Here is a 10,558-nt window from a genome sequence, read left to right as displayed (position 1 = left end):
ATAATTTTGTTTCATGCCTCCGATCTTCCTGTCTGGCTTTCCCAAAGAAGGGCTCGTTTGCAATGTCCATGTTGATGGCCCCTGGAATGTAAGGCTGCCCTTGCTTTGTTGAGTTGCTCTCAAATCTCAAGGTCAGGGACCTTGTTCTCTGTGACACATGGACCCTCTTGTCTGCTGGCCATGCTTCCCCAGTTTCTGCCAGCACCACTCAGTGAATACTTTCTCCCCAAACATTGTCAAAACCTGCAGAACAACACCAACAGAGTCCTCTCGGATGGATAAAAGATTGTGAAAGGGCCCTGCTGAAGCAATGGCCACCAAGGGGCAGAAGACCATGTTTTCCTGCAGTTTTTCCACACAGCTGCCCAGCCCAGACTGTGTGCACCCAAGAGCAGCACTGCAGCTTTAAAATGGGGAGAGGTGTCACAAGTTACACCTTCTACATCATTTCATGTGGAACATCTCTGTAATTACTGATGGGGGGGCATCCAGGAGCCTGTGCATGCTTGTGACTAGGAGTGCAGCTACCCCTCCATTGAGGACATTGCCAAGGCCATGGAGCAGGAGCACTGACAAACAGACAATCTCTTGCCCTGTGTCCCAGCAGCTGCTCTGTCCCAGGGCCTGGCAGCCTCTCAAGGGCATCTGCCCTTTGGGAGAAGATGCTGCATATATCTCTGTGGTTTCTCCAGGGTCGTAGGCCGGGTTTCTGTGGCAAGGGTTTGACGTGGGAAGGCTGCAGGAGCAGCTTCTGTGAGCAGCAGCTACCTCAATTTGGCCAGAGCCCCTTCCAGCCAGCCCAAAGACAGAGCCACAGCTGCCCAAAGCTGTGTCATCAGCTGCCTGCTCATGGCTGACGGGAAAAGGCCATGCGGTGGACAATGAGGCTTTGGGCAGCTGGAAATATGAAACAAAGGCTTCTCTCCTCTGCACACTGCCCTGCCAGCATGCCCCAGCGGGCTGGGGGTGCACAGGAGGCTGTAAGGGGACACAGCGGGGCAACTGACCCCCAGTGTCCAGAGGGATTTCCCACAGCATGTGATGCCATGCTCGGCAATCAAACCATGGGGATGGAGGTTAGCAGGGGCTCCCTTGGCTCAGAAACTGGCTGGGCATCAGTTTGTTGTTTTTATTGTGTTTCAAGGTTTTTTCCTCCCTCTTCTTTGTGTTTTTTTTTGTTTGTTTGGTTGGTTGGTTTTTTGTTTGGTTGGTTTTGGTTTGGTTTTGTTTTAATTTAGTTAAACTGCTTTTATCTCAACCCACCAGTGTTTTTTTACCTTTCTGATTCTCTCCCTCAGGGCTAGGAAGTGAGTGAGTGGCTGTGTGGTGCTGAGCTGCCAAGAAGGAATAAATCATGACAGACTTCTGTAAAACCTTAACACAGTGCCCTGTGCAAATAACATCTGAATGATGGGACACAAGCAGCATCTGCAGATCAGGACTGCAGCAGGAAACAGGAGCTTTAGCTGTTGATGTTTAGAAAAAATCACGAGTATCACAAGAAATCTCCACACAGGAAAACATCACTATTAAGAATGGAGACAGTCACAAATACAGGAATTATGGTACTCATAAAGACTGCCAAGTGAGCCTTCCTGTAGCCACATTTAATGACACAGCTAAGGTTGATGTGAACCTTTTGTCTGGAGAGCTCAGTCATAGAGTTGGGAATTTGTGGGATAAAACATGGAACTTTGCCATTTTTGTCTTGTTTGATTTGACAAACTGGCAAACAGGATACAGGTGATGTATCTCCAAGACTTGGTTCTTACCAAACTCGGTGTATGGCTGTTGCATGCACTAACTAGTCTATCAAAACCTACCACCCATGGTAGGATTATTTAAAGTGAATAGTATATTAGCTGAATCTGGCTAGTCTAAGGAGATAATTAAAAGAGGCTACAGGTTTTCTTTGCACAGTGGTAGATCGTTTTGCACGCTGAATGGTACAGAACTGTGTTCGGGGCAACTTCACAGATTAACTTGTTTTTATGCTCAAAATTAAAGCTTTCTCTTGTTTCCATAGTCCATGTATCTCTGGTTTGGGACAGTTTGAATTGCAATGATTTAATTCCTTAGGAAGTTAAAGGTTTTTTTTTTTTTTCCTTTTAAAATTTTAATATGATTGATTAATTTTAAGGATGGATTAACTGGAATGCAATCACTACTCAAGCAACAAAGCTGGCACTTTGCTATTTTTTCTCCTTTTAATACTTACTGGTGGTGTCTGAAGGGATTATCACTAGGATTTAAAACCCTTGATGATTTTTAAAATTAGCTATTTTCTTTTGTTCAAATGATGCAAACTCTATCAATACAATTCAGACTACATTGCATAGTATCAGCCCATCAGCTTCTTCCAGAGGTTACGTTTTACTGTACCCACTTCCTGAGCTTTTGCATGCCCAGATGCAGCCTTTGTGGATGAAAACAGCAGAAAACCACGGTTATCATACAGATAGACAGCAATCAGTGTGTGGTATGTTAGGTATGGTATGAAGTTTGTGCAAACTTCACAGCTAGACCAGTGTGACAGAAAGCACTTGCAGAAAAATCAGAACAGGATGATTCTAATCAAGGGTGGACCAAGAAAGGTCGTCATTCTTGCCAGGTTTTTTTAAATTTGAGCCATGTATCACTAGGTTTAGTCAGCCTGACTAAGGACTTTCTTGCTCCTGTTTTTCAAACTGCAGAAACTTTTAAATGTTAATGAATTGACCAGAAAAAGAATCTGCATAAAGCCTAAAATCACATTACATGAATTCCTGTGAAAAGTACTGTAATACATGGTAGATCCTTAGGAATATAAGAGGAAATTAATGAACAGAGAAAGGGGAAAATGTTGAACTCAAAGCCACACATTAAAATTCAAACCATTTGCTTTTGGCAACACAGCTTTAAACTGTGCCATGCTGTAACTATTAATGGAAAAGCCTTTCTACTGGCAAGGCAGATAAAAAATCTTCCTGCAGCTTCCACAATCTCTTCTGTCTCCTGCCAAAATAAAAAATCTTGGTAAGAAAACACTTTATGGAGAGTTTCAGGTAAATATGACAGTTACTGAGTGACATGCCTGAAATGAGCCATGAAGGACTGTCACTGCCTTTCACCTCTTTCCCTCCATCATCTCAGAGAACATCCTGACCAAGTGCACATGGGCAGCACGGCCTGTGGAGGAAACCAAGGGCATCCACTTACTGCAAGAATTCCGAGGCACAAATAATTGTGTGCCCCTATGCTCGTTCAGTTGTGGGGAGTTCTGATTTACAATTTACACAGACTTGGCTCTTTCTACCCAATGGATGTACTTTGCCTATTTTTAATAGCTGGAGATAACCACAACAGAAATAATAATTCAGTAAAAGATAGGGGGTTTAGGTGCTTTAAAAAGCAAATAGAAATTGCATTTGTGGCCATGGAGGTATTGATATTCCATAGCTACAACAATAACCTTCAGACTGCTCCTCACTGCCACACAGAGTTGGGATGTATGTGCAGGCAGGTTTCAAGGAAAAATACTGCATTAGATTGAAACCTGCGCTGGGGCTGCAGTTTTAAATGTTGCTATAGTAGGAAACCTTCCCTAGGATTTCATGTGTCCAGCTTTTCTTTTGGATAAGATAAATAATGCATAGTTAGAGTGCGGGAACAACTGATTTTGCAAATTGTTAATAAATAAATACTAATAAAATGAGATAAATTTAACAGACTCTTGAATGCCAGTGAAAAATTTTGAACCCAGTGCTGAGTATGCACAGAACTGCTGAGGGACCTGGCCTGAAAAAGCTCCCCCTGCATGTTGCAAAAAAGTCTCAGCCACGACTGATTTTAATGCAAATGAGTTGATATAAATAAAGGAGATCTCGTTCTTTTCTCTTCCCTCACAATTTTATTTTACTCACTTACAGTTAGTCCAGAACTCAGACCTAGAAGAGCATGAAAAATTTACCACTGGCTGAAAAAAAAAAATGTTTAAATGGAACATTTGATTCTTCCTGGCCTGATTACAGGAATACAAATAAGGAATTATTCAGAGGAAATCAATGTGACTGTAGGAAAGTAATCTCAATATAACCATGGAAATCTATCACCCTGTGAGATACAAGATTGCCATAAATAAATGTTGGTCTATTCCCCTCATTTCCACTTTCCATGAACAACACTGGAATGTGAAGTTAAACTCGGTGTGTTCTTGCCTTGCATTGCAAATAAGGCCTTCCTGGGGCTCCTGGACACTGCTGTCACAGGCACCTGCCCAAGTGTGTCCTGGGGGAGAGGGACACAAAGCCACAAGATTTCTCAGCAGGATGGGGACCAGGAAGAGGCAGGGGTGCCATTCCTCAGCAAAAGCCATGGCAAAAAACTGGATGTGGTGTGGAGAGAAAGCTAATGAGGACAACCACACTGGCTGTGCAGAGAAGATCATTTGATACTACAAAGCTACATGAAACAGAAAATAGTTGAGCCTTTATGTGCATCTTTGCAATAGGCAATATCCCAAATTCAGCCTGATCCAAGAGTTAGGTGAAAGTTTTTTGATGGGTCACTAACTTCATGACACTGTACAGGATTAACTTTGTCTAACCATAAAGGACCTTTGGGAATGTAGATGACACAAAACTCTTCCCAAAACCTTTTTCATCTCTAAACCTTTTTCCTGTCACCAGTTCTCTGAAAGTTGCTAAAGTGTGTGGTTCTGTTGCAACACTCCTGGTTCTATTATTGGTGTTTGCTGTTGGGATAATGTAAGGTAACTCCAATTATCCTTTACTTATTCCTGCCAGTAAGAAAACAACCTGCCCCTCTTTGTTATACTGCTAGACTGTGGATGCCATGGGACAGGGAGAGAGAAACGGCAAGCGTTTCTCACAGTGGCTTGTGAGAAATTTTAGGGAGTTGGAAAGATGAGATAACCTGTTGACTATAAACAATTTGCAGGTGCTGTTTTTCTACCTTGTTTTTCTGTTCCTCTCAAGGACAGTGTGTGAGAAAGATGTTTCTGTTAGTTAGCCAATAGAATAGAATCTATTGTACCACTCAATAAAAACCGCGCGGTTCTTTCGAATAAAGTTCTTCGCCTTTGCTATGATCCTGCCTCTCGTCTGTTCCTGCCCTGACCCCAGCGCACGAGTGACACTAGACTAGTTACTTATGGTTGCAACAATGGTGCTGTACAGGACATTCAGATGATCCAAGGTAAGTCCCAGGACTTCTTGAGGAAACCAAGACCATCATGGATGATCAGCTGGGTGTAATTTTGTAACTAAGGATGCATGAAATGTGTAGTGGAGGTTTTCTAGCAATAAAATTCTACAGAAAATATGGATTTTTTTTTTTTTTTAATGTGAAGATAACAGATTATGGACTTAGTAAATTTAAATTCAGTTTTCATTACCTATAAATGAAGGGGTCCAGAAAGTTGTTGAAACTTGAAACTGTCTGAATCTGTATTTGAAGTTCAAGTTAGCCAGTTTAACTTAAAAGAATCACACATGGGCTCTTGCAGTTTAGGTACAACACAACTTCCCAGAAAGCCTGAAGCATCAGCTTGTGCAAGTTTGTGCTTTAAAGTGAATGTCTTCTTTGGAAAAGTGGTATCTAAAACTGGTAGTGTAGTTTTCCAAGTTTTAGGTGTGATACAACTGAATTTTAGAACAGGACCTCAGCTCTGGCAGCATAATCTGAGATCTTTCCCTTGAGCTTGATTCTTCTCCATAAAATTCTGTTTTATTTCTGTTTAACAAGACTTAAATTTGAACCTTTGATACATAACAGCAGGCTTGCTTAGTAGACAGAGTAACTTGAGAGGAAAATGCTAGCACAGGAGTTCCGGCTCTTGAAACATGAGCCAGAGATGATTGCAGCTCACCCTCTCTGCTCTAATACAGCTTCTTGCAGCTCTTTTCTGCTAAACTGGTTCATTTCTAAAACGTAACAGCAGATTTGTTGATGGTGTTTCCACACTGTTGCTTTTCAAGATTTATTTTAACAGTTTTGTGGCTTCTGATACTGCAAATGTCTTGTCACTCTTCACCATGTAAGCTACCTCCATAAATCAGCCTTATGTGATGGAGTCTCAGTGCAAGGTAAGTGGAAGCACTGGGACAATTATAATTTTTTTAAGTGTTCCTAACAGAAGACACCTATATTAGTTGCCCTTTATTTAATAAATGTTTTACTGGTTTATCTTCAGGAACATGGAGATAGTGAAAAAGCTCTGAGGGAAATGACATGGACTTTTTGAGTGACAAAAGACACCTTGGGGTACAGTGTGTTGAAGATCAATAAAGAATACAATGTTTTTTTCTCACAACGTGCTTTTGCAAATATGAGTGAAGTTTCAGAATGTGACCCAAAAAGTGTCTCAAAAACGAAACACTCTTTGCTGTTGTTCCAATATATCTCTGACTAAAGTAATTTAACAGGCTAGGAGTGAATTCTTACCTACTTGTGGCAAAACACATCCCCTCCCTTTGCCCAGCCAGCAAGATTTAATGTGAAGTAGAGAAAAAAACACGAAGAGAAACGGAGTTTTGTGAGGAAGAACATGATCTCAGTGGCATCTACTGCTTTATTTAAGCTAAAGGAATCACTGGAGCTTGTCAGCTGATTCCCATTAACTGAAGCTTTTGTTTTCTGATGCATGGGTCTTGAAGCTGTCATTAGCTGATGATTTCTGAACATGGAAAACTTCATGCTCGGGCCATTACAAAGGAATTCAATATCCTGATGTCCCTAAACCAGCCTACAGTATCCTCTCGGTCTGGGCAAATGTAGATTTTTTGTTTTTTCTCACTCCTCAAAGTAACCAAGTGGAAGCAGAAAGAACTTTGGCTGACTGGAAACATGTAAAATTTACCTATATTCAGCAAAGCAAGTAGTTGAACATTAAAAATAGTGATTTTCTCAGTTCTTGCACTTCAGGTTTCATATTTTTGTTGCAGATTAAAGTGTTGGTCAGTATTCATAAAGAAGGTAGATTTGCTTTATAGATCAACTAATCTAATAAAAGAAGAATAGTTTTATCCTAATTGATATGCTGCTGCAGTAATCTCCTATGAGATACTTAATATTGTCCTAAGCTACTCTTGGTTACACATTTGTGTTTGCTGGTATGCCTGAAGAAAGTGAGGGGAACCACTGGATTGTGTAAAGTACTACGCAAGACAAGTTTTCTGGACATGTTTGGAAGGGATATTTAAATTATGCTTTTGCCTGACATTTTCATGGTAGTTGAGAAAAAGCATGCCCAAAATTTGAGTTTACATGGGCCTGTGTGGTTTCTGGCTAGCTAAACAGAATAAACAAAATTTTCCAGCTGCTGGGCTGTCAGTTAAAAACGCAAATTAGTGTTAACACTGTTGCCTCCCCTACTTTTTCCTTTTCCTCCTTTTAAAAAAAAAAAAAGTCAATCTGAGTGTAATGGTTTACAGCATGGGGATATTTAGAAGGGCAATATATCCTCCCAAAAGCTGTTTTCTCTCTCAACTAGGGAAAACCAAATCAGAAATACAATCACTGAAAGCAGACATTTCATTCATCCACATGCAAATCGCCAACATAAGCCATGCTTGAGTCTCACAGGAAAGACTGGAAGTGACACAACCTCCAAAGCAAAACTGGGAGCTCAGTCTTTTTCTGCACAACATGTGCTGTGAGTGATTGAAAGTTGTTCATTTTTCATCTCTCTCTCTCACCAACCAGCTGCTGAGTGTCTCATTTCCTTGGCGTTTCTGCTTTTTCCTAACTTCAGAATTGGAGAGTTGAATTTGTCACTTTTCAGCTCCTGCTGTATAAACCAGTGGTCAGACTCAATAAGTGCTCCAGCTAAGATAGCACACTGCACAGGCCTGGCTGCACTGCTGGATGAAATACCAAAACTGAAATTATTTCCATTACACAGAACCGCTGTCTTATGATAATTCGGTTGCACATTAAGTCCCAGGATTTGTGAAAGTAATTCTGTGGTCAAAGCAGTGGAATTTACTTCCATTAGTTATTCTAGTTATTCTCTGTGGGGTTTTAAAAATTTTTTTGGTGGTTTTTGGTGGTTTTTTTTTTTTTTTTTTTTTTTTTTCTTTTAATTTCACTTCTCTTTAGAATCATATATCCACTGGAGAGAGAACTTTTACAGCTGTGCTGTTCCTTGTTTATGTTCTGAATGACATCTTTCAGCGAGAGATCTGATTTTTTTTTGTTTCAACTAAGGCTGCTAGCACTGTCTATGGGAGGTTACTGTCCTGACTGTACATGATAAACCTTGGGAAGGAACAGCTATTTCCCTCATTAGTTTCGATGTTTCACTGCAAGGCAGAAAATGCCCACACTGCCCCTTTGCTCACAGAGCTGTGTTTGTCTTTCTCCTGATTTTATAAAGTAAGCAAAGCATAACAGAGGAGGCCTGTGGTCAGCAATTTCTGTCTGGGTCATATCCACCCCATCCAAGCTTTTGGCAGACTTGAGAAGTCTTCTGCAGCTTAAGGATTGACATGTTGTCTCTCACTACTGCTGAAAGACAAATATTTTCTAGTTGTTGACAAAAAAGAAAGAAAAAGAAATTCTGGATCCCAGACTATGTCTTTGCTAACCATTTAAAATGCTTTTTCTGGAGAATACCCAGTGCTCATCAAACTGGGTATTTGATGAGTAATAATCAAATTGCTCAAACCTGCAACGAGGGGCTCTACTGTAGCATTCCGACAAGCCTGCACTAAATGCTTTGACAAAAACCAGAAACTCTCTGAAAAGAAATTTTATTTACTGTAGTGTTATTACAGTGCTAAACAAACAGACAAACTCAGAAGGGCTGCTAGGATGTGGGTGGGTGAATAAATAAGCTTTGATGCTAATGTCAGTCAATGCTAATTTCTATCCTTTGAAGAAAGTGTGATAAACACAGCTGTCAGAATTGTGATTTGAAAATGCCCTAATTAAATTAGGTTTTTACTAGAATGAAAGCAGCATGTTGTTTTGTTTCCTCTTTAGCTGGACCAATTCAGATAATAGTAACTTTCCAGTTCTTTCATGGCCAGGTAGGAAAGGTAAGATTTGTTAAATATAAAAAAGGATCTGAATATGCACAATTCTATATATAGAATTCCATATTCATATTCCTTTTGTTGTATTTGCTACCACAATTAGCATCTTAATTTAGAATCTGAGATCTTCAAGGGGGAATTATCTGTACAGGCCATTAAGTGCTTTCTCTGTGGTATTATGGGGAGGTGACATAACTCCATCATGTGCATCTCTCAAGTTTATGTGTTACAGTAAAAAGCAGACAACGGTGTTTCAAGGTTAAGAACTATTTCACTGGTGATGAGAATAATACAGCCATTCCTGTAAAGAAAGGCAAGAAGGGATGAAAGATATAAACCTGAAGTCAGATGATCTCTGGATAACCTTTCATCTTTTGTCTTTTCCTCAAAAATCACCTTGTTCCTTTTTGTAGATGGATAGAAAGACCTGTTACTGCAAGCCTTGCAAATTTACTTTGTAAATAAATTGTCATTTGGCTCGGGGTGGGGGTAACTCCTTTTCAGTAGAGCTGAAAATTAAGAAGGTGATAAATTATTTCAGTTATTTTTTTTAAGAAGAACACTATTTTCCAAAGGAATCTAATTAATTACAGAGAACAGCATAGCCAAAAATAAATAACTGGTATATATACATATGTTTGATTTGTGAGTGCTAGTGATTTTAATTTATTTAATGTAAAAGAGATCTGTGTCAGAATTTAGTGCCATAAAAGAAAAATATGAATGTATATATCGCTATATTTATATAGAGAGATAATATATTAACATACCTTGTACTGGTGCCAACTATCAATTTCCAAAATGCATTAATTATAGCAAATCGATCTGCTGAGGAGAAATTCGATTAATTACACCATCTCTTCCATGAGTGGGCACTAGATGGCACTGAAAGATAGGAGCTGAGGTGTGGAAATTTTCCTGATATTCGTGCACCTCATTGGAGGATCACTGGATGAATATCCTGTAATCTATTCGGGGGTGGGGGGAGGGGGGAAGGAAGAAAGAAAAGAGTCATAGGAATTACAGAAGCTTTATTGCATGACTCAGTTGTTTCTTGATGTCTATGGAAGAAATTGGTACAATTAGAAGCAAAGTGGCAGAACGTGATATTAAGTAACGAAGGCAGACAGCAAAGTCTTTTGCAGATGGGAGAAATGTAACTTTCCCTCTCTCTCTTGGTCATGTTGCTTCACAGAAAAATCTCCTCCAGAATTCATATGCTCCCTCTGTGTCACCACAACACTCCTGGAGTGCAGTTCTAGTCCCAAACTTGACAGTGTTAAAAACATCAACTTTCAAAACATTTTACACTCTGATTCTGCCCCATATGACCAAAGGCAAACCCTTGGGCTGGTGGAGGAGACACAGCAATGGCTGTGTTCAGGAGGAGGCCTGGGTCAGAACTGGAGATTACAATGAGCCCTCAATAAAAACCACTCCAAATGAACCCCAGGGGGAGAATTAGCAGAGAAGGAGGGGATCGGAGTCTGACTCAGGCTGTAGACTCCAGCTCTCAAACC

The sequence above is a fragment of the Haemorhous mexicanus genome, chromosome 3, assembly GCF_027477595.1.
Source record: "Haemorhous mexicanus isolate bHaeMex1 chromosome 3, bHaeMex1.pri, whole genome shotgun sequence".
Taxonomy (NCBI): domain Eukaryota; kingdom Metazoa; phylum Chordata; class Aves; order Passeriformes; family Fringillidae; genus Haemorhous; species Haemorhous mexicanus.
The sequence above is the reverse complement of the archived record's forward strand: the minus strand, read 5'-3'. Positions refer to the sequence as shown.